Source organism: Macaca nemestrina, chromosome 11 (assembly GCF_043159975.1).
Source record: "Macaca nemestrina isolate mMacNem1 chromosome 11, mMacNem.hap1, whole genome shotgun sequence".
Lineage (NCBI taxonomy): Eukaryota > Metazoa > Chordata > Mammalia > Primates > Cercopithecidae > Macaca > Macaca nemestrina.
The window spans coordinates 18913778-18937923 of NC_092135.1; the positions used below are offsets into that span (position 1 = coordinate 18913778).

General features: G+C 42.1%; 2 long non-coding RNA genes across 2 annotated transcripts in view; one reads left to right on the forward strand and one right to left on the reverse strand.

Moving 5' to 3' along the window:
* LOC139357298 (uncharacterized) overlaps positions 1 to 24146 on the reverse strand; it is a 101867-nt gene that overhangs the window by 31731 nt on the left and 45990 nt on the right. The window contains exon 3 of the long non-coding RNA XR_011610250.1: positions 347 to 536. This is a non-coding gene — a long non-coding RNA (uncharacterized lncRNA). The remainder of the gene's footprint in view (positions 1 to 346; positions 537 to 24146) is intronic.
* LOC139356962 (uncharacterized) lies at positions 3066 to 10388 on the forward strand. The gene is made up of 3 exons (XR_011609520.1): positions 3066 to 3138; positions 3594 to 4123; positions 10145 to 10388. It is a non-coding gene; the product is annotated as an uncharacterized lncRNA (long non-coding RNA).

The window sequence follows — 24146 nt, forward strand, 5'->3', positions numbered from 1 at the left end:
GTGCTTAATAAGTATCTGTTGGTTGCCTCTGTGAAAACCGAATAGTCCTTCTGGCCCCTCTGTTCTCAAATGCCCAGCAGATGCTTCCAATATTTTGTCATTCCAGCAACTCTAGGAATCCCCCTATATGTAAATTTTCCAGCCAAATTGGCATGAATGTGAAACTAGGGCTCGGGTCCATTTTAAACAAATATGAAAAAAAATAAAGACAGCCTTGTATGTTATGCCTACAACATGTATCTATCTGGTTGCAGATCCCATCATCTTTTAAATATCCCTCCTGTGTTTGCAGAATGTACTTCCATGTGAGACCCACCTCCCCAAGGTAGAACCAAAAGACACATACCTTTCCTAGCCTTGGACTTAAAAAGCTAGATGCACTCAAGAGAGGTGTCCATGTGAAAAGAGGGCAAAAAGACAGAGTGGAGAAGTGCTTTTCCAGCCAGCAGTGATGAAGGGATGTCCTGATGGGTGGCAACAGCGGCAGAGGCCCATATTCGGTGTCCAGCATCTGTCCTGGGATGAGGTGTCTGTGCCTAAGGGTGGAAGAAGTAGGTTTTTTACTGACCAGGCTCATGGGGTGATTTGGGCATTGCTTCTCATGACATAGTCTCCAAGCCCAACGCTGGCACCTCCGTAGATTCTGTGAACTCTTGAATTAACACATTCCACTTGTACCCTTTCTGCTTGAACTAGCTAAAGAAGGTGTTGGTGTTTCCAGGTAGGAAGGCTGACCGCTATGTCTGCATTGTGTTAAGTGCCACAGTAGCTATGAGGATACACTGGCAAATAAGAAATGAATGAAGCTTCCAAGATTTCACAGGCTAGAGACAGGAACAGACTCCAGCACATCAATGTAATACAGTGTGATCAGAGCTATGAGGTAGGTACATACGTAGACATTGGGTAAAGCAAAGCAGAGGGGAAGGAAAGCCTGCATGGGAGGGTCTTAGGTGTGCACACTCTACTGCACCTTGGCAATGGGCCCTGGCTACAATGCAGACAGACCCTCAGACCACAACCCTATGGAGGGTGTGGTCCCACCCAGCCCTGGAAGCCCAGGACATCAGACATCTTAATCCTATCACCTAGTAGGGCTGAAAATTATGCATGAGCCTGGCCAGGAATGCACAGGCGCAGCCTCAACTGCTGGGCTCCCTCTAACTTACTGCTAATCAGATCTGCTATTGGACAGATTGGCATGGAACACGTGCATCTATAGGAAACTCTGGTTGCTCAGGTGGGGCATGCAGGGAAAGTGGAATTGGCTAGCACAACCAGTTCTTAACTTCACACAAAATGAGCCCTAGCTGGACCCCTTTAGTGGAAAAGGCCTAAATAGTTGCAAGGGGGTGGGGGCAGCACCTGAAGACAGCACGCTTTCGAGATCATCCTCTGGAAGGGTATCAGGATATGCTACCCTAAAACATGGCTCTTGGGAATATGGATTTTTTTAAAGTAAAGGCCCTTGAAAACCAAAAGACATAAGAAAAGCTCTAAAAACAGGGCACAAGTTAAGGTGTCTCCCTCTCTCATACCAGGAAAAGGAGGACTCCTAACAACTCTTATCAATGGAGAAGATACTGACTTAAATGTGAAGAACACACCTTTCCAAACAGCCTTTGTTTACCATACTTTTCCTAGTCACCTTCCCATAACTTGCCTCCCCCACCCAGAAGCCCAAAGCCCCTTTTCCTTTATTTTAGCCCAGGACAACATATAAACCAAATTCTAACCACCCCTTGAAGTTCCTCATCTCTGGTGCACCCATGTATCAGCACGATGCACATGCTAATAAAATTCCGTTTATTTTTCTCTTCTTAATCTGTCTTTAGCTAATCTCATTTATAGGGCACCAACTGGAGAAGCTAAGATGAGTAGAGGAAAATATTTTTTCTACACTCTCATGATCTGACCATCAATGCTACCATCATGTGTTTCATTCTGCTTCCTTAAACATCTTTTTTATAATAATCTTAACAACCTTAGAGTACAATGGGTTGTGTAGGCAGCACAGCAAGGAGCCAGGATGTAGCAAAAAAGGAATATCTGGGGATTAAGCCCAAACTGGAAGCGGAGCAGGAAACCTGGGTGTGAAGAGGCTGGACAGAGGCGTAGGAATCCATCCACCTGTGGGATGAGGGCGGAATGCAAAACTGTTGAGTGGTATCATCCCCAGGATCAGGTATGCTCAGAGCAAAAGCCCAGTAGCTGCACAGCCTCTAACCACCACCTCCTTCCTTCCCCAGGCTGGATCTTCCTCCACATCCTCAATGCCCACAGGGCTCTTCTGATCCTAAGCAGAGATCTGTGAGAACAGACCATAACAACAATGCCTGACTTCTGAACTACTCTACCACTCAATAGCCTAACTATTGTTCTGCCCATGGAATTGAACCTCCTGGTAACTGATTTTGCTTAAACTACAAATGAACTGTGCGGATAATGTGCCAGGAACAGCCTCCAAATTGTGATTGGTTCCCTAGAGTGCTATATTAGTTTGTTCAGGCTGCTACAAAAATATTATAAACTGGGTGGCTTAAGCAACAGACATTTATTGCTCATGGTTCTGGAGACTGGGAAGTCCAAGATCAAAACACTGATACATCTGATGTCTGACAAGGGCCCACTTCCTGGTTTATAGATAATTGTCTTCTCCCTGTGTCTTCACAAGGCTGAATGGGTAAGACAGCTCTCAGGCTCATTTATAAGGGCACTAATCTCATTCATAAAGGTCCCACCCTCGTGACCTAACTAACTCCCATAGTCCCCACCTCCTAATACCATCACACTGGGGATTAAGTTTCAACACATGAATTTGCAGGGGACATAAACATTCAGTCCATAACAAGCACCCTCCCCTACAGTAAAGTAAGGTTTTTCAAAGTGTGGTCCTCCAAGGCTAGACACCAGACTCTTCTAGGTTGTATGTGGATCTGAGGGGAAATAACACGGTATCACAATGAGAATGTTGTTCCCCTTCAATTCTCTTGTAATTCCTTCTTACATCATAAAGGTAGACTTAGCCTGGCTTTGGTGTATCTTTCACACCTCCCTCATAGTTATTAATCTCTCTTTATAACAAAACAACAAGCCTCAAGCTCAGAACTTACACTGGCAGCAATAGTTAGCTAAAAGGTAGTAATATTGTTTTGTGTTCATACAAACAAATATAAACCTTTATTATAACCTATTGACATTCATGATAGTGATATTAACTTCCCTTTTAAAATATTTTTTTAAAAATAACTGAATTTGAGTTACAGCAAAAGTGAGTAAAATGTTAAAAGAATTATAAGGTCATAGATGTGGCAGAAATTGAGAAAAACCCCAAGTAATGGAAATTTCCTGATCACCCCCCCTAAGATCTGGATCCTCATCCTGCTCCCTATTCTCTCGCTCAGGCAGTTCCTGGGGGTCCCACTCTGGGGCAGCCAGCCAAAGTCAGGCACTTTAAGTCATTGGTGTTTGATTCTTTTCTCTTGTTCAAATTGTTTCCATTAATGTTTGTCTTTCACCCCATTTGCCCATTATGGGGCAAACTCCTTGAGGGCAAATCTGACATCTCTGTTTTCTTTCCAACTTGCTTGCAGCTGCCAGAGGCAGTATGAGGCGCACAGTGGGTGTTCGATAAACACCGCTGATCGACATTCAACACTCAGACAACACCAACATCCCAGCTCGTACCAGACACTGGAAAACTAGGTCATCTATTTGGCAAAGACATATGATTCATCAGGACAGGATCTGTGAATGGTGTAAATTAACCAAACACACACACACACACACACACACACACACATAACTCAGCCTTTTGGAAAAATTACATCTTTGTTGCAAAGATCCCAGAATGTCTGAAAATGGCTAAAACCTGGGGATTTTCCATAGATTAGTCATGTGGTCTAAATAATTAGATCTGAAGGCCCAGTATGAGATTGCCCCCAGTGAAACAGGAGCAGGTTCCAGGCCAAGTTCAGTCATGCGTAAAGAGGAGAAGCTCCTCAAACCGACAGCAAGGAATTAAAAGAAGGAAGAAATCAAGAAACGACCTGCATCCTGGAGAGGAGAGAGAATGCATGTGTTCTACAGGCTGGGACTGGAGAGAGATGTGCAGAAAACTCAGGTAATGTGGCGAATATATTTCCAATTTTACGGAAAGGGTCCAGTCTGTATCACAGGCATTTGGAGTATTTGTTTTAATAACATTCTAAGTGAAAGCCTTCTTTTTGGTAATAGAATTTCTTTCCATTTTTATGAAGTCAACAATGAAAAATAAGTTACAGCAAAAGAATCTAATTTCCTATAATAAGGTTTTGTTTTTAGTCACTTATAAATGCGAAATCATGGGGCCTTAGACACCAGAAGGCATATGCTGATCATGGAAATGAAATAAGAAAAATAAAATAAAATCTTAGAAACCCACTCATAAATATTGACCTTCCCCTTTTCCCTACCTTCAGCTCCCACCTAAAATTTCACACGTGTGTGCCCACACACACACTCGCACACCCAGAGGAGAAATAACAACACTGGCTTTCAGAGGCTGTGTGGGACAGACTGTGAGCTGGCCTGTCCTCGAGATAGAACACATTTGTTCAATAAATTCTTCACCTCAGGGTGGAAGTCCATGGAATTCAACACTGCTGCCAAAAACACCCAAACTTAGAAGTGGTCTGGAATACCATGTGGTCCCAAGTACCCCACTAAGGCTGACAGTCATCGGGGGCCCTTCAACTAGGGCCATCAAAATTTTACACCAGATCCTTTCTCAACAAGGTCAAACTCATCTTTCATGAGCAAAAGTCTATGGTTCTGTGCAGGCTACAGAGTCCATGATACAACTTCTCAAAATCTATTCTACTTTATCAGTTTCAGCCGAGCCACGTACCCTTTATCCTTTTCAGCATGTCTTTTTCTCTAATATTGCCAAGGCATACTCATGAATCTTTAGTTTCATCAATTCTCCCCAGGTTTTCTTGTTCTTGAAATAGCAAAGTTGGGACTCCCACTTCCCATTGTACATATTTAAAATTGTCACCCTGAGCAGTGAGTCAATACCACTCCCCTATTTCTCTCCTAACATTTGTGCATCTCTTTGAGACCTCCATTCCATCTATTTCCAGGATATAACAATAATTTTGCAACCTCACCTTATGAAGCCACATGCCTTCCTCTATATTAACTGCCAACCAGTCCCCCTGTTACCAGGGATAGGGGTAAGTTATGCAAATCAGGTCAGAGCTATGGTCCAGTCCTGTCTCTTCCTTCTGTCAGATCATGCTTTCACCTCTTTTTCCTCCTCCTCTACATTGCCTCCTTCTTCCTAGAGGTCCTCTTGTCCCTACAGCAGTGGTCCCCAACCTTTTTGGCACCAGAGACCAGTTTCATGGAAGACAACTTTTCCACAGACCTGTGGTGGGGGGGTCGGTTTCAGGATGATTCAAGTGCATTATATTTATTGTGCACTTTATTTCTATTATTATTACATTGTAATATATGATGAAATAATTATGTAACTCACCATAATATAGAATCAGTGGAAGCCCTGAGCTTCTGTCCCTGCAATTGGATGGTCCCATCTGGGGGTGATGGGAGACAGTAACAGATCATCAAGCATTAGATTCTCATAAGGACCTTGTATCCTAGATCCCTCACGTGCACAGTTCAGAAAAGGGCTCTTGCTCCTATGAGAATCTAATGCTGCCGCTGATCTGAAAGGAGGCAGGGCTCAGGGAGTAATGCAAGCAATGAGGAGCAGCTGTAAATACAGATGAAGCTTCGTTCACTCGCCCGCCATTCACCTCCTGCTGTGCAGCCCAGTTCCTAACAGGCCACAGACTGGTACTGGTCTATGGCCCAGGGGTTGGGCACCCCTGCCCTATCGTACACTGAGCTCTGAACATGGTACATACACACACAAGGAAAACTTACCCTTGAGCCCCAGAAGCTAGACTAGATCTTTTATAGTAGTTTTGTTATTTTTCCCTGGATACACCCTTTATCTCTGTTTTCCGCATGGAGCCAATATTCATCCAGAAACATTGATTCAACTAAGAAGGGTTTCTGGTAACATTTCTATTTGCGGACTCTAATTGCCCCACAAAGGGGTCACAGGAAGGACAGAAAGGAATATTAACATCCTGTGTGCTTATATTCACATTGTTTACATAGAGTGCACAGAAATAGTGCAAGTTTATAGGCTGCCAGACCTGGGTTTGAATCCCAGATCTACTGACCCTTCTAAGTTTCAGTGACCTTGCCTGAAAAAATTAATGGATGTAATAGGAATTGTTGCAAAAACAGTGAGGTGGTGCAGGAATTAAACAAGGTAAGGTCCTTAGCACAGTGTCTGGATCATAATAAACTCTCAATAAATGCTAGCAGAATGTTAGTAATGATAATTTTACAATTATTATAACTAGTAATAGTAGCAGTATTATTATTATTCGATGTCAGAAGATCTGGTTTCCAAATTAGCTTTGTGAATAACTTATTTTCCTAGAACAACTCTCTGAATGTTATTTCCTCCTCTGCAATGGAGCATGAAAGTTGCTATGGTCTGAGTGTTTTTGTCTTCCCAAAATTCATACATTGAAACTTAACACCAATGTCAGGGTATTAGGAGGTGGGGCCTTTGGAAGGTGATTAGGTCATGAGGGTGGAGCTCTTATGAATGAAATTAGTGTCCTTATGAAAGAGGCCCCCAAGAGCTCCCTTGCCCCTTTCAGCATGTGAGGACACAACAAGAAGCTACCATCTAGGAACCAGGAAGCTGTCCCTCACTAGACACTGAATCTGCTGGCGCCTTCATCTTGGACTTCCCAGCCTCCTGAACTGTTTATAAGCCACCCAGTTTATAGCATTTTGTTATAGCAACTCAAACAGACTAAGACTGTGGATTCTAATTCTAACTCCTCCTCCTTCATTTATTAGTTAACAATGTTAAGTTACTTACTACTGTAAGACTCAACTTCTTTGTCTATAAAATGCAGATAGTAATAGCAACCATTCCATAGGGCCATTGTAATTATGAAATGAGTTGATACATGCAAAATGTTTAAAAGCATCTGGCACATACTAAGTGCTCAATATACATTTTTAAAATCTATAAGAGGGTATACTGTCATCCATCACTTCCATCACTCTGGTTATGGAAAAAAACGTAAGATAATGTACTAAAAGTGTCCATCACACTGTCTGGCATAAGTAGTTCTGAAACCAGGGTGTAACTTAGAATTACCTGGGGATATTTTAATAAACGTTAATGTCTTTGTCCCACCCCACAGCATTTATATCAGCATCTTCGAGAGTGGGGCTGGGTTTTTTTAAAAGCTTCCCCAAATGATTTTAATATGCTGTCAGGGTTAGAAATCACTTGTCTAACAACTGGGGTAACTCAATAAGAAGTATTTATTATTAGGCCGGGTGTGGTGGCTCACGCCTGTAATCCCAGCACTTTGGGAGGCCAAGGCAGGAAGATCACCTGAGGTTGGGAGTTAGAGACCAGTCTGACCAACATGGAGAAACCCCATATCTACTAAAAACATAAAAAATTAGCCGGGCATGGTGGTGCATGCCTGTAATCCCAGCTACTCGGGAGGCTGAGGCAGGAGAATCGCTTGAACCTGGGAGGCGGAGGTTGCAGTGAGCTGAGATTGCGCCATTGCACTCCAGCCTGGGCAACAAGAGTGAAATTTCATCTCAAAAAAAAGAAAAAGAAGAAGAAGTAGTAGTTATTATTACTGTCTATCTATATACTTATGTATCCAATCCTATAAAAAAATAAAAAAGGATCCCTGATTTATAAAAGGATTATGTACTTCATAAAAACATTCTGGAATTATTCGGCCTATATCCAAATTCTACCTCACCAACTATTCATTTACTAAGCCCAAGATAGCTGCCAGAGAACACTGAAAAGCGAATAGACATAAAGCTTTAGGAGCCACAGATAAAGTCTACAGCCACTGAAATGCCTTGCACATTGTCAGGCTCAATGGCTGTTTGCTAAACTGAGTTGACACTTTGAAGTAAGTGAATAGGAAAGGTAATTACCAAATGATACTATGACTTAAAACAAAATGCACAGATGCATGCATATGTGCACACTCACACACATACATACACACGCAGGTACACACACACCCATCTCACTGCCCATCTTTTAATCACTGGAATTCTGCTTCCTTCATTTTTCTTTTCTGAACCCTTCTCATTGGCTCTTGACAGCATCACTATTGGCACACAAATTAACAATGTGGTGGAGAAGTCATACGACACCTTAATTCATAGCATATATGCCTGCTATCATTGAACATTAGTCTCTCCTACAAAACACTACAAAAAATAATTCTCTTAGAAATGAAAACTTATGTCCACACAAAACCAAGTACACAAAGGTTAATAACATTATTTATAATAGCCAAAACATGAAAACAATCTAAATGTTCAGCAACAGACAAACAGAGAAACAAAATATGGTGTAGCCATGCAATAGAATGGTATTTGGCAATAAAAGTGAATCTCAAAAACATCATGCTAAGTAAAAGAAGTTACACACAAAAGGCTGCATATTGTATGATTCCCTTTGTATGAAATGTCCACAATAGGCAAATTCATAGAGACAAATAGCAGATTAGGGCTTGTCTAGGTTGGTGGCAGTGGACAAGTGGGGTTGGCATGTATAAGGAGTGACTGCTAATGAGTATGCGGTTTCTTTTTGGAGTGATGGAAATGTTCTAAAATTAGATAGCAATGATGGTTTTGCAACTCGGTAAATATACTAAAACTCGTTGAATTATATAAACAGGTGAACTTTATGGTTGGTAAATTATATTTCAATAAAGCTGCTAAAAACTGATGTTCCTGAAGATGACCCTGATCTAACAACAACAACAACAACAAAGATCTTAAAAATATTTTGTATATGTGAGTTTTAAAGACAAAATACTATCCTTAGTATAATATTTCTATTTTTAGCATAAATACTAAATACTAATTTATATTATTAGTATTACATGTATTAATATAATTTATACTCTTAGTATTTATACTTTAGTATATTTAGCATAAGTATAAAATATTACACTTTTTAGAAAAAATATTTAATAGTTGAGCCTTTTAAATGATGTGGACATTGTTAATAGAGTCAACCTCATTTACCAACAGTGCCAGAGGAATGAGGCCGATGGGCTTTGCAGAACACAAGTCACCTGCAGCCTCACCCTACTTTCAGAAAAGGAGACTCAGGTGTGGAAGTAACAGTCACTATTTCCCAATAAAGTCCACCTTCTGGTGTTCTCTGACTTCCACTGAGCATGCCTGGGAGGGGAGCCTTTCCTCCATGGGCAGAGGGAAGTCCCAGGAGACCCTGCATACTGGTAGATTCCATTAGAGTCTTCAGCTGACCTGCCAGTTCCAATGCCCTTTTAAAAACCTTTTAATGCATCAGTGTAGTGTGGGGGGAAAAAAATCTCTTAGCAAAGTCTGTTACGTTACCCATCCAAAAGCCATTTATTCCTTCTCCCCTAAGGTTCAGAATCCTAATTCTGCTTAGGTTGCAAAGTGTACAACCTCAAAAAGCAACCCTGGCTAATAAGTGGAAGTCCAGTTGAGGATATAGTGGCAAGGTGTATGACTTGCTTAAAAAAAAAACTACAGATGCTTTAGGAAAGGTCAGTCTCTTTGCTTTCCTCCTTGAGGAAAACAAGGTTGTGTGTAGTATTCTGAAACTATAAGGGAAATATTTCCTAAATGCTGAGGTTGGAAGAGCAGAAGAATGGCAGGAGCCTAGATACACAATGAGATCACTAAGCTGGTGAATCAACTCTGGGGGTGCCTACCTTCTGACTTCCTGTCATATACCCTAATTAAATACTTTATCGCTCAATCTACCATTACTTGGGTGTCTATTACGTGCAATCAAAGGATCTTAACTGGTACATCTACCAACCTAAAGATGCATAGTTTCTTCTAGATCAGGGTTTTCTGATCGCATCAGTCAGATTTATGTTTGGCTGTATATAAACACAGCCTAAACAAGCAGAAGTGAAAGAAGTTAGGAGACAGAAACTCCAGAGCTCATATGATGGCTCTGTCATTATCAAGAATGCACTTTAATATTTTTGCAATACTATCCCTTAAGCTGCCATCCTCAAGATCACTTCATGGCCCAAGGTGGCTGTTGGAGCTCCAGCCATTATATTCACATTCCAAGACAAAGGAAGAGGAAAGTATGGAGGGACAATAGAAGAGAATCTGCCATAAGGAATCTTCTGGAAGTGCCATCCAACACTCTGTTTATATCTCATTGACAAGGACTTGGTCATGTCACATCCAATTGCAAAAACAAACAAATAAGCAAAGAGAAATGAATAAAAACGTTACGCTTTAACTTCATCCCCCCATTTTTTACCTTTCTGTTGTTTCTATGTATGTCTCATACTGCCGAAGTCTTAAAAAGTTATTGTGGTTGTTATTTTTGATAGGTTCATCTTTTAGTCTTCCTACTCAAGATGAGAGTAGCTTACACACGACAATTACAATGTTATAATATTCTGTATATTTCTGTGTACTTAGGATTATCAGTGAGTTTTGTACTTTCAGATGACTTCTTATTGCTCATTAGTATCCTTTTCTTTCAAATTGAAGAACTCCCTTTAGCATTTCTTGTAGGACAGGCCTGGTGTTGATGAAATTTCTCAGTTTTTGTTTGTCTGGGAAAGTCTTTATTTCTCCCTCGTGTTTGAAGGATATTTTTGCTAGATATAATATTCTAGGATAAAAGTTTTTCTTTTCCTTCAACACTTTAAATATGTCATGCCACTCTCTCCTGACCTGTAAGGTTTTCATGTGATCGCATCTTATTGCAAAGAAGACTGGGAAACGTCTTCTAACTGGGCACATTGTTGTGAGTTCCTATTTTTAAGAAATAATGGAAAATGGATATCGCTAAGACAACTAACAACCTCTGTTACATACGGAGAGTATAAGTCCTTGCCTAATCTCAGTATACTCTTTCATTAACCGAAGTAACAGAAGATGTTTTATGCTAAGGCTGCCCAAAGAAGTCAAGCTGGCAGACAATATGGTCAGTGCATCAGTTATCTCCAATGTGACAAAATTCATGTGCTTTTTAAGTTGACACTTTGAAAGTGATTAACATATTTTAAAATGAAATCGAAATCAAACTCTGGGGTTACATGGAAAGCAGTTTAAAAACTCAGGATGGTGGATCACCAGTGGCACCTGTATTGTTCCAGAAGATTCTAGAACCACCCAGGAATAAGACACTAGGTATAACTTGAGAAACAAGACCAATTAGAAGAAAGAATAGCACGGGGTTCCACAACCAGAACTCACCCCCAAAAATCAGTTTTTAAATGGGGAACAACTACCATGCTGACTTGTTTACAGCTTTTTTTGAAGGAAAACTTAGGATACAGTATCTTCTGCTACTTTTGGTTAATTAGAATATTCTGGGACAAGCTACTTAAAAACAATTCTTACTGCCCTTATCTGTGTGAACCACTCTTTCCTCATATCTGTGGCAACAAGGAAACAATATTTATTTTTGAAAAATGGATAATGGAATTGATAAAAGACTGGGGCATTCAGTTCTGACTTCAGATATTATAGATCATCAAAACAGACCCATTTTTCTCTCAGATTAACTTTATATAAAATGAATGTTATACATTTGAACTCACAAAATAAATTTATGCTGATAAAAATCCTGAATTGTCTATTCAATGTCATGGAATAGCAAGATTTAATTGGAAAACAGGATTCCGCTGCTTAACAAATATCTGGAAACAGTTGCTAAAATTGTTTGAAAGCTACTGTCTTATTCTGAAAGTGAAAGTCAGCTCAAATGTAGTTTGTACTTCTTAGTTCCAAGCCAGAAACATTAAAAATCAGCAGCAGTACAAATCTTGGAATTGGATGAAAACCTTACCCCCAGCCACATTCTAATTTACGAGTGGACATGACTACAGCATATCCCAGGCCATCTGCTTGGATTCTAAGAGCCTACCCCAACAAATCATCAGCACGGCACAATTTCAGGCTGAATTGATAACAGGGATTTTCCCTCTCAATTCCCCACACGAACACCACAAGGAAGCAGATGTGAGTCTCTAAATCCACCCCTTCAAAGTCGTCTCTCCTCCTAATCCCACCTGCCAGGCTGGACTTGCCCACAACAGCATCTTCTCAGGGCTTTCTCTCAGACTTACAAATATGGTCTCTTAGACACTGTCCGCTTAACTTTCATGATGCCATATCTATTACTCACTATCTCATCCCTTGACTGCTGCTAAAGTTTCTCATGCTGCCAAGTGCTCACAAAGTGGTATTGTATCACAAGATGAAATTTTGTTTCTGTGCAGGTATGGGACCTGAATTCTCCTTATGGCTTTCAGTCCTGCTTCATGAAGCTGCCTCATAGGCTGCTATATGCCCAGACACCCTAGGAAGGACTGTGAGACCCTCTCTTACTCCACAGCAGCAGCTCTTGGATTTGTCTTATATACTGAGTGTTCACACAGAAAGCCATTTGAACAAATGCACACACATATTTTGCTGTAAGAACTTTGTAATTCATTGTTCAATTCCCATCTATGAGTGAGAACATGCAGTGTTTGGTTTTCTGTCCTTGCGATAGTTTGCTGAGAATGATAATTTCCAGCTTCATCCATGTCCCTACAAAGGACATGAACTCATCCTTTTTTATGGCCGCGTAGTATTCCATGGTGTATATGTGCCACATTTTCTTAATCCAGTCAATCACTGATGGACATTTGGGTTGGTTCCAAGTCTTTGCTACTGTGAATAGTGCCTCAATAAACATACGTGTGCATGTGTCTTTATAGCAGCATGACTTATAATCCTTTGGGTATATCCCCAGTAATGGGATGGCTGGGTCGAACAGTATTTCTAGCTCTAGATCCTTGAGGAATCGCCACACTGTCTTCCACAATGGTTGACCTAGTTTACAATCCCACCAACAGTGTAAAAGTGTTCCTATTTCTCCACATCCTCTCAAGCTCCTGTTGTTTCCTGACTTTTTAATGATCACCATTCTAACTGGTGTGAGATGGTATCTCATTATGGTTTGGATCTGCACTTGGACACAGGGTGGGGAACATTACACACTGGGGCCTGTCATGGGGTGGGGGGAGGGGGGAGGGATAGCATTAGGAGATATACTTAATGCAAATGACGAGTTAATGGGTGCAGCACACCAACAGGGCCCATGTATACATATGCAACAAACTGGGCACGTTGGGCACATGTACCCTTGAACTTAAAGTATAATTAAAAAAAAAAAAAAGAACTTTGGAATCCACTGCTTGCTGAAGTGGCCTGCAGAAACCACTTGAGGAACAGTGCACGAGTTCTTGCTCTTCCTGATTTACAGAGTACTCAGCATGCTCCCAGCTGTGGAAAACAATACGTCTCTCTTTTTGTCTTAGAACAAGAGGGGCCAACTGTTTCTCAACTCCTGATGTTGAAAGAACATTTCTGTGTTCACATTGTCCATAATCCAGTGGTTGATTTTATGGACTTGGAGTAATATTCCAATGCAGTTTTAAATGTTTTGGAACTGAAGGTTAATTTTTGGAAACTGGTCCTCAGGCGGAAACCTCTTGATCCTTCCAGCTGCATCTCTCATGACTATCTTGACCGCAGTGATGTCTGTCTTCAGGACTGACATCAGCAGCCAGGCACAGCCCTAGCACGCTGTCCTTTCTGGTGCTTACCATGCACTGCATTTGCATGGTGGTGGCTGTAGGGTATAAGGTAAAGGCACCCAATAGCAATAACTTAAACATACCCTTAAAATGATGGTGTATAGCAGATGCACCAGAATGTGTGTTCCAAGCTAGGGAATCTGGGAGTGGCCAAGCAGGAAGTGCGTTCCTCATCTATGATAAACATCTGAGGTCCCAGCCCGTCCTGCGAAACACAGGCTGTACAGGGAATTAAGGCCCTGAGTTTCGGGTTGGATGAAGGTTGCCAGGTGGACATTGTTAGGGGGAGGGTGTTCAGTGAAAATGCTGCATATAAACTGCAGGCTGTTTGTCAGCAGTTGTGGTTTTCCTGCCCAGCCCACTGCCACTGGACTGTAGGAGGAGGATACATTGTCCAGTCCACCGCCACTGGACTCCCTTTCATATATTTAAGCTCCCAGTGAAACTCCACGTCTTTTTTTGCTGACTCTAGGTCTCTTCTTTGGCCTCTCAAACCTCATCCCATCCCTATTGAGGTTAATAGGGGTTTGGCACAACAGCAGCCTTGCAGCACATCTTCCCGTAATAGCTTCTACAGATGTCTTTCAGAAGGCCATGCTTTTCTTTCAAAACCTGCACTTCTTCATTTCCTAGGGGAGCAGCCATTTAGTGTAGCAATTGAGCCCATGAGCTCTGGTGTTGGGCTGCCTGAGATCCCCACTTTGACATTTACCTGCTGTGTGACCTTGAACAAGTTTCATAACTTTGCTAAACCTCAGCTCCTTCAGCGGCGAAGTGCATATTCAAAATATCACCTACTTCCTTGGGTGCTGTGAGAAGATAATGTACAAGGGTAACTCAGCCCAGGTCTGGCAATGCTTGGTCTATATTAGTTATTACAAATTAAATGCATGTCTGTGTCTCTGCTAAAATATAAGCTTCCTAGCAGCTGTGTGGCTGGCACACAGTAGTGCCCGATAATCATGCGCTAAACAAATGAATGAATGGATCCATAAGGTCCAAGTCTTCTGCTGAGTGTGGACTATCAGAAAGTGCATGGGTTTTGCTGCCAGGCAGATCTAGGTCCATATCCTGGTTTCCTCCATGGTGCCAGCCAGTTGCTTCTGATGTGTGGCATCTGGGCTGCCTAGGATGTTGAATGATGAATGTAATGTGTTGTGGATGATTATGAGGATGGAATGGGGTTACTCTGGTGTGTCAGGGTGGACTTGAATGGAGTCTCCTCCTCCCCAGGGAAGGTCACCTGGGGCTCTGTGAGCTGGGCAGAGCTCACTCTGTGGTCCAGTAAACACAGGCTGCTTTGGGAAGGAAGCAAATGCGTTCTTAGCAGAACACAACCAGGGTTATAGTTCTTAGCGAATAGTGTGAAGCTATGTGAATAGGGGGTCTGTGAAGAAAAGTCATCTTTGAGCTGTGAGGTTTGATGCATTTTAAAGATTTTTAGCCAAGAACAAGCTGCAACCAGTGTGGAAGTTCTCTCTTTGGCCCTCCCCACTCTCCAGAGGATCAGCGCTCACCCACTTCCCTCCAAGCCCTTGAAGCCCCAACACTGGAAGCCCTTGAAACAGTGCTTCACTGTCCACACCCCATGGCAGCAGAAACTGCAAAGGAGCAGAGCCTCAGCATTAAGTGAATACCTACCTCTCAGAAACGTGTCAGAGGCAAGGGAGAACCTGGACCATGACGCTTGCTGAGGGAGGGTAGATGGTCCCAGGAGTTTAGTAGGGGAACTCTGAGGAAGAGAAGAGGGGTGAAATTCAGGGGGATGTGGGGAAAGCCTGTGACAACTGTGGGAATGCTTCTCAGATCTTCCTCTGAGAATTGCTGTAAGAAAATGGTTAGCTGAGCCGGGCGCGGTGGCTCACACCTGTAATCCCAACATTTTGGGAGGCTGAGGCGGGTGGATCACCTGAGGTCAGGAGTTCGAGACCAGCCTGGCCAACAGAGTAAAACCCTGTCTCTACTAAAAATACAAAAAACTAGCTGGGCATGGTGGTGGGTGCCTGTAATCCCAGCTACTAGGGAGGCTGAGGCAAGAGAATCGCTTGAACCTGGGAGGTGGAGGTTGCAATGAGCCGAGATCACGCCATTGCACTCCAGCCTGGAAAACAAGAGCGAAAATCCATCTCAAAAAAAAAAAAAACCATAAAATGGTTATCTGATGGCCTCCAACAGTCAACATCTTCAGGATTTGTCTCAGCTCCTGAGCCAAGGCCACACTCTTCCTGGTAAGCCACCAGGCAGTGAAAAACAACAGTAAGGGAATGCAAATCTGACCATTACACGTAATGCAGGACCCTTCTCATGAGCAACTTTGCTCCAGCGCATTTCTCCTGCATATTACAGGGCTCTCATAGATCAGTGACTTCACATAAAATTGTATTTTTTCACTTTCATAAGAGAAATCCAGAATTGGTATGATGGCTCCATGGTCAGCAGAGATCCAGGCACTGTGTGCCTTTTTGCTCTGTAAGTTTTATCTTGTAGTTCCCATTGTCAAGATTACCTCACCTCAAAATAGTTACTGCAGATATAGCCATAGCCATCAAATCAACGTTTTAGGCAGCAGCAAAGAGGAAAACGCCAAAAAACAAAACAAAACAAAAAAAACCCACCTTTTTTACAACTACATTAAGCCCTTTCAAAGATCTGTCCTGGGCATTCCAGCCCACCCAAAACACTTCATCGGCCATGTTTTTGCTTCAAAAGAAGTTGAGAAATATAGTTTTCTAAGTGAATATGTTACTATACCCAGTGAAACAGAGGTTTTCCTATCAAGAAAAAAGGAGATGGTAGTAATATTTATGCAACTAGCAGTCTTTGAACATCTTGCACTTAAGCTGGTGTAGAGATCAGGGTTCTCCAGAGAAACAGAATCAATAGGATGAATGGATGGATGGACAGACATATAGACAGACAGACAGACAGACAGATAGATAAACAGATAGATAGGGTGGGGACTTATTACGAGAATTGGTACAAGTGATTATGGAGGCTGAGAAGTCCCATCCCATGCCTTCCAAAAACTGGAAACCAGGAAACCTGGGTGTAATTCAGTCTGAGTATGAAGGCCTGAAAATCAGAGGAGCCAATGGTATAAGTTCCAGAGTCCTACAAACCTGAAATTCTGACATATGAAGGCAGGAGACAATGGATGTCTCAGCTCCAGAAAACAAAGTGAATTTGTCCTTCCTCTGCCTTTTTGCTCTTTTCAGGCCATCAACAGATTGGGTGGTACCTGCCCATATTGGTGAAGGCAGATCTTCTTTACCCAGTCTACTGATTCAAACGCTAATCTCTTCTGGAAACACCCTCACAGATGCACCAAGAAATAAAGTTTTACCAGCTATCTGGGTATCCCTTAAACCAGTCAAGTTGATGCATAAAATTAACCATCATAGCTCACTGGTTATCCTAGGCCCAAGACTATGTTGACCGTGTGACTCCTGTACTATCTTCTCTAACTGCCAAATTCAACCCCTCATCCAAGCATCCAGGCATGCCTCACTTCCTCCATGAAGCCTTTCCTGACTACCCCAGACCAGAATGACCTCCCCTTCTCTGATGCCTAAGGAAAGTTATTCAGTTGGCTACCATTTAACTTTTCATTTATTAGTCCTAGAAATAAGGGATTATCATTACCTCTCAAATCAACAGCACAGTGCTAGGCACAATATTAGCTATAGCATGAACCATGTGCTAGATTAATTATAAACTATTTGTAACTCATTTTTTCTAAGTAAAATTTGGATTATTTTCCCCTTACATTGCACTTAAATGTCATTTTCTTTATCATCTCGGAGTCCCATGAATTCTTCCTCCTGCTAATTCCCATTCCGTTGGCATTTCATCTCACCAAGGGACTCTGTGAAACATGTCACCTGGAGCTTAGACTGTGTACATGCCCTCCATCCAAGCAGATGCCCTAATTAGACACAGATTTCTAACCTACCTTCTGGCAGGAGGCCGGTAGGTTTCATCTTGTGCCAAAAACTGCCAGCTGCTCCATATTTCTACCTTTCCTCATCAGCAAAACCTTGATTCGACGTAGGGAGGGGTAGAAGGCAGTGATGCTCCCAAACTCCTTTGCAGCCATAGATAGGCATATAACACAGGCCTAGCCAGTAAGATGTCTATGTGGCCTTGTGACACAGTCCTAGCCAGTGAGATCTATGTGGCGATGTGACACAGTCCCACCCAGTGAAATGTCTAGGTGGCCATGTGACACAGTCCTAGCCAATGAAATGTCTAGGTATCCACCTGACACAGTCCTAGCCAATGAGATCTATGTGGCGATGTGACACAGTCCCACCCAGTGAAATGTCTAGGTGGCCATGTGACACAGTCCTAGCCAATGAAATGTCTAGGTATCCACATGACACAGTCCTAGCCAATGAGACCTGATGTCATAGTGAAGCCACAGCCTAAAACTGGCTACCTTCCAACTTCACTTTATGTGAGAAAAATTAAATCCCTCACAAAGTTTAACAAACAATGGCCAGGTTTCTGTAACCCTCAGCAGGAAGCCATCATAACTGATATCGCCCCCTAGGAGAGGTGTCCCAGCAGCCCAGCGTTCTGATCAAGCAGGAAGTCGTTTGGACTGCAGCACTCTCCTCACACAGTCTTTCTATTCAGGCTTCCTGGAGCTCTGCTTTTTTCACTGGAATTTGCGGCTGTGTTGCTGTGGCCAGACCTTCCTCAGACTCTGTAATTTCTGTTCCCTACAATCTGGCATAATGGACAATAAGTTTTCATCATTAGTGGTGTCTGAAATGTCAACAACTTACACATTCTCATAAAATCTCCAAATGAACAGAGAAAGAACGGTAAACCATGCATCATCTAGACTGTAATGAAGGCGAAGCTACTGAAAATAAGATGCCGTCCAACTACTTTGTATTTACCAAGACTCACTTTTTAACCTCAGTGTGACATACTTTTGAAAATGGCTGTCATCACGTGATGCTTAATCCGATTCTGATATGTGGAGAATAAAACATAAATCTTCTGGCCTCACTAAAATCTGAGAAATACTTTTTCATTACATTTTCTTAATTATTGTAAGTAGCTGCTAAGAAGACAGAACTGGCCCTTCAACTATCAGAAAAATTTATCTGTTTATTAGCCAGCTTCCTAACCATATTTGGCTGGGTGAGGTGACCAATCAGGGGTCCCCATTTGCCTGGGAATGAGGGTTTGTAAGCTTGCAGGACTGTAGTGTTAAAACCAGGAAATTCCAGGGTGGGTTGGTCACCCTACCATCCCAAGCCTCTGGAACAAAACCACGGAGCAAGCAAACAGGGCCCATTGCTCCCCTAAACGACGATTCTCCCTCAGGCCCTTGTTTCCAATGTCTGTAGCAGTTATTTAATGAGTATTTTTAACAAGCCCGGGTCTCTGTTTCGTCATTCATGTGCCAGCCACTAGGGATAGAATGGTGAGCAAGAGATGTGAGAACTTTGCCCTCCTAACATCAATTTCAGTAGGGGTGATTGATAATAACCAACCAAAAATAAGAAGAAACAAGATAACTCCAGAGTGGTAAGAATGATGAAGAAACACCAGAATAGAAGAGGCACATGCTGAAGAGGGCCAGGGACAGTAAAGTTGAGTGGATTTGGGGACTTAGGGACGGTAAAGTTGAGTGGATTTGGGAATGGGAGCAAAATGAGGGTGGGCTACGGTCATGGGTCAGGTGCGGGGGCTGGTTCTCCTTGCGCTGCCATGTTCTGGCACAAAACTCCAAAGAATCTAAAATTTCTAAATGGGAATCTGGCCTTCCTATTTTGTCAGGGTATGAAGGCAGAATATATTTTACTTAACAATTTGCTGACTGAGTACACACACACATCTGTACATGTATAGGTACACATGTATATATTTATGTGTGTATATACACAGGCATATGTGTGTGTACACACAGATATATAAAACACACACTTTGGAAAAATAAGATTAATGGCTGGTTCTGTGGTTGTCTTCTAGCCTTACAGATCCCTGAGGATTTGACCCTTGGTCAACATTGTTTCAGGGAATAGCAAAGCATTAGGAGAATGCCTGTACTCTTCGAGAATGAATGAAAATCCAGCTGAGCAATGTGTGCCCTTTCAAGGACCTGAACCTCATTACTGAGACTTTATTGAGAACTGAGGAGCTGGTATGGATGAGCAACAGCTGCAGCAGAAAACGCTCCCCACCATCTCCACCATGCAAGTCAGACCCCTGGGAGTCCCTGAGGGGGTCCAGGGAAGCTGCCTCTGAGAGGGAGATTTGCATGCAGGAAGTTTCTGGAAGAGGGCTCCCAGGATCCACAGTCCTGAAGCAGCGAAGGTAAGGAGATTTGATAGAGGGATAAAGTGTATTTCGACTCGTTTGCAAAAGAGGTCTCAGCTGACATAAGAGAGTGAGCCGGATGGTCCTTCAGAGATTTCCCATATTGAGGGTGAGTCCTGAAAGACAGTCAGCTGTAAGCCATCAGCAGCCAACATGCCTGGGGAAGATGGGGGAAGGGAGACAACAGGTGCCTTGGTTTTGCTGTGGAAGATCTGGGAAGAGCTCCCCAGAATCCGCCACAGAGGATATGTAACTAGTTACTTATAAATCTGAAGGGACCCCAAAGCTTATGGCTTTCTGTAGCTGAGATGCTGTCTACCTGCTAAGCTCTGTCTCTTGTGACCACCATGTCATACCATGTTGTTGCCTGTCCTTGATGCCAGTAAAGTTGATTGGGGCTTATGAATTTGAATGTCAGTCTGAACTCAAGGCCACTGCTACTGGACAACCCCCAGGAGCATCGCTGGACTCCACTGATGCTCTAGGCTCGGAGAGGTCAGCAGCTGGCCAGGAGGGTGAACTATACCAGGAGCTCAGTGCACGTCTCTCTGACGAGTTTATAATAAGTGAATATTCAAAGATTTCTGAAACAGGTCACAGAACACATCGACCATAGAAGAAATGTTTGTTAAATTTGACTTCAGACCTTCCATTTATCAAAAACACTATTAAAACAGTGAAAAGCCAAGCTTTTCAGACAGACTGGGAGAAGATATTTATAAAACATGTATCTAACAAGGAACCTATACTCAAAATATATCAAGAACTTCTATAAATCAATAGGAAAAAGTGAGGCAATCATTTTTTCTAAAAAAAAAAATGGCAGAAAGATTTGATTGGTACTTTATATAAGCGGCAACCAGATAGCCACTAAGCATATGAAAAGATGCTCAACGTTGTTAGCAAGAAAATGCATATTAAAACCATAGTGAGATACCTCTATGCACCCACCAGAATGGCTAAAATTAAATAGTCAGTACCAAGTGCTGACAAGGATGTAAGACAATGGAAGCTCTCACATACTGCTAGTAGGATGGTAAATTGACACAACCATTTTTGAAAAACTGTTTAGTAGGGTCAGGAGCAAGATGGTCGAATAGGAACAGCTCCAGCCTCCAGCTCCCAGTGCAAGCGACACAGAAGTCGGGTGATTTCTGCATTTTCAACTGAGCTTTGAAGAGAGCAGTGGATCTCCCAGCATGGAGGTTGAGATCTGAGAACGGACATACTGCCTGCTCAAGTGGGTCCCTGACCCCTGAGTAGCCTAACTGGGAGATATCCCCCACTAGGTGCAGACCAACACCTCACACCTCACATGGCAGGGTACACCCCTGAGACGAAGCTTCCAGAGCAAGATTCAGACAGCAGCACTCGCTGTTCAGCAATATTCTATCTTCTGCAGCTTCCGCTGCTGATACCCAGGCAAACAGGGTCTGGAGTGGACCTCAAGCAAACTCCAACAGAGCCGCAGCTGAGGGTCCTGACTGTTAGAAGGAAAACTAACAAACAGAAAGGACACCCACACCAAAACCCCACCAGTACGTCACCAGCATCAAAGACCAAAGGCAGATAAAACCACAAAGATGGAGAAAAAGCAGGGCAGAAAAGCTGGAAATTCAAAAAATCAGAGTGCATCTGCCCCTCCAAAGGAATGCAGCTCATTGCCAGCAATGGATCAAAGATGGATGGAGAATGACTTTGAGGAGTTGAGAGGAGAAGTCTTCAGTCGATCAAACTTCTCAGAGCTAAAGGAGGAACTACGTACCCAGCACAAAGAAACTAAAATTCTAGAAAAAAGAATGGAAGAATGGATAACTAGAATAATCAATGCGGAGAAGGCCATAAACGAACTGACAGAGATAAAAACCAAGACATGAGAAATACGTGACAAATGCACAAGCTTCAGTAACCAACTTGATCAACTGGAAGAAAGAGTATCAATGATTGAAGATCAAATGAATGAAATGAAGTGAGAAAAGAAGTCTAGAGAAAAAAAAGGAAAAAGAAATGAACAAAGCCTCCAAGAAATATGGGATTATGTGAAAAGACCAAATCTACATCTGATTGGTGTGCCTGAAAGTGAAGGGGAAAATGGAACCAAGTTGGGAAACACTCTTCAGGATATCATCCAGGAGAACTTCCCCAACCTAGTAAGGCAGGCCAACATTCAACTTCAGGAAATACCGAGAACACCACAAAGATACTCCTCGAGAAGAGCAATTCCAAGACACATCATTGTCAGATTCACCAAAGTTGAAATGAAGGAAAAAATGTTAAGGGCAGCCAGAGAGAAAGGTCGGGTTACCCACAAAGGGAAGCCCATCAGACTAACAGCAGATCTCTCGGCAGAAACTCTACAAGCCAGAAGAGAGTGGGGACCAATATTCAACATTCTTAAAGAAAAGAATATTCAACCCAGAATTTCATATCCAGCCAAACTAAGTTTCATAAGTGAAGGAGAAATAAAATCCTTTACAGACAAGCAAATGCTTAGAGATTTTGTCACCACTAGGCCTGCCCTGCAAGAGATCCTGAAGGAAGCACTAAACATGGAAAGGAACAACAGGTACCAGCCATTGCAAAAACATGCCAAAATGTAAAGATTATCGATGCTAGGAAGAAACTGCATCAACTAATGAGCAAAATAACCAGCTAATATCACAATGACAGGATCAAGTTCACACATAACAATATTAACCTTAAATGTAAATGAACTAAATGGTCCAATTAAAAGACACAGACTGGCAAATTGGATAAAGAGTCATGACCCATCAATTTGCTGTACTCAGGAGACCCATCTCACATGCAGAGACACACATAGGCTCAAATAAAGGGATGAAGGAAGATCTATGAAGCAAATGGAGAACAAATAAAAGCAGGGGTTGCAATCCTAGTCTCTGATAAAACAGACTTTAAACCATCAAAGATCAAAAAAGACAAAGAAGGCCATTACATAATGGTAAAGGGATCAATTCGACATGAAGAGTTAACTATCCTAAATATATATATGCCCAATACAGGAGCACCCAGATTCATAAAGCAAGTCCTTAGAGACTTGCAAAGAGACTTAGACGCCCATACAATAATATTGAGAGACTTCAACACCCCACTGTCAACATTAGACAGATCAACGAGACAGAAAGTTAACAAGGATATCCAGGAATTGAACTCAACCCTGCACCTAGCGGACCTAATAGACATCTACAGAACTCTCCGTCCCAAATCAACAGAATATATATTCTTCTCAGCACCACATCACACCTATTCCAAAATTGACCACATAATTGGAAGTAAAGCACTCCTCAGCAAATGTAAAAGAACAGAAATTATAACAAACTGTCTCTCAGACCACATTGCAATCAAACTAGAACTCAGGACTAAGAAAATCAATCAAAACCACTCAACTACATGGAAACTGAACAACCTGCTCCTGAATGACTACTGGGTACATAACAAAATGAAGGCAGAAATAAAGATGTTCTTTGAAACCAATGAAAACAAAGATACAACATACCAGAATCTCTGGGACACATTTAAAGCAGTGTGTAGAGGGAAATTTATAGCACTAAATGCCCACAAGAGAAAGCAGGAAAGATCTAAAATTGACACCCTAACATCACAATTAAAAGAACTAGAGAAGCAAGAGGAAACACATTCAAAAGCTAGCAGAAGGCAAGAAATAACTAAGATCAGAGCAGAACTGAAGGAGACAGAGACACAAAAAACCCTCCAAAAAATCAATGAATCCAGCAGCTGGTTTTTTGAAAAGATCAACAAAATTGATAGACCACTAGCAAGACTAATAAAGAAGAAAAGAGAAAATAATCAAATAGATGCAATAAAAAATGATAAAGAGCATATCACCACCGACCCCACAGAAATACAAACTACCATCGGAGAATACTATAAACACTTCTATGCAAATAAACTAGAAAACCTAGAAGAAATGGATAATTTCCTGGACACTTACACTTTCCCAAGACTAAACCAGGACGAAGTTGAATCCCTGAATAGACCAATAACAGGCTCTGAAATTGAGGCAATAATTAATAGCCT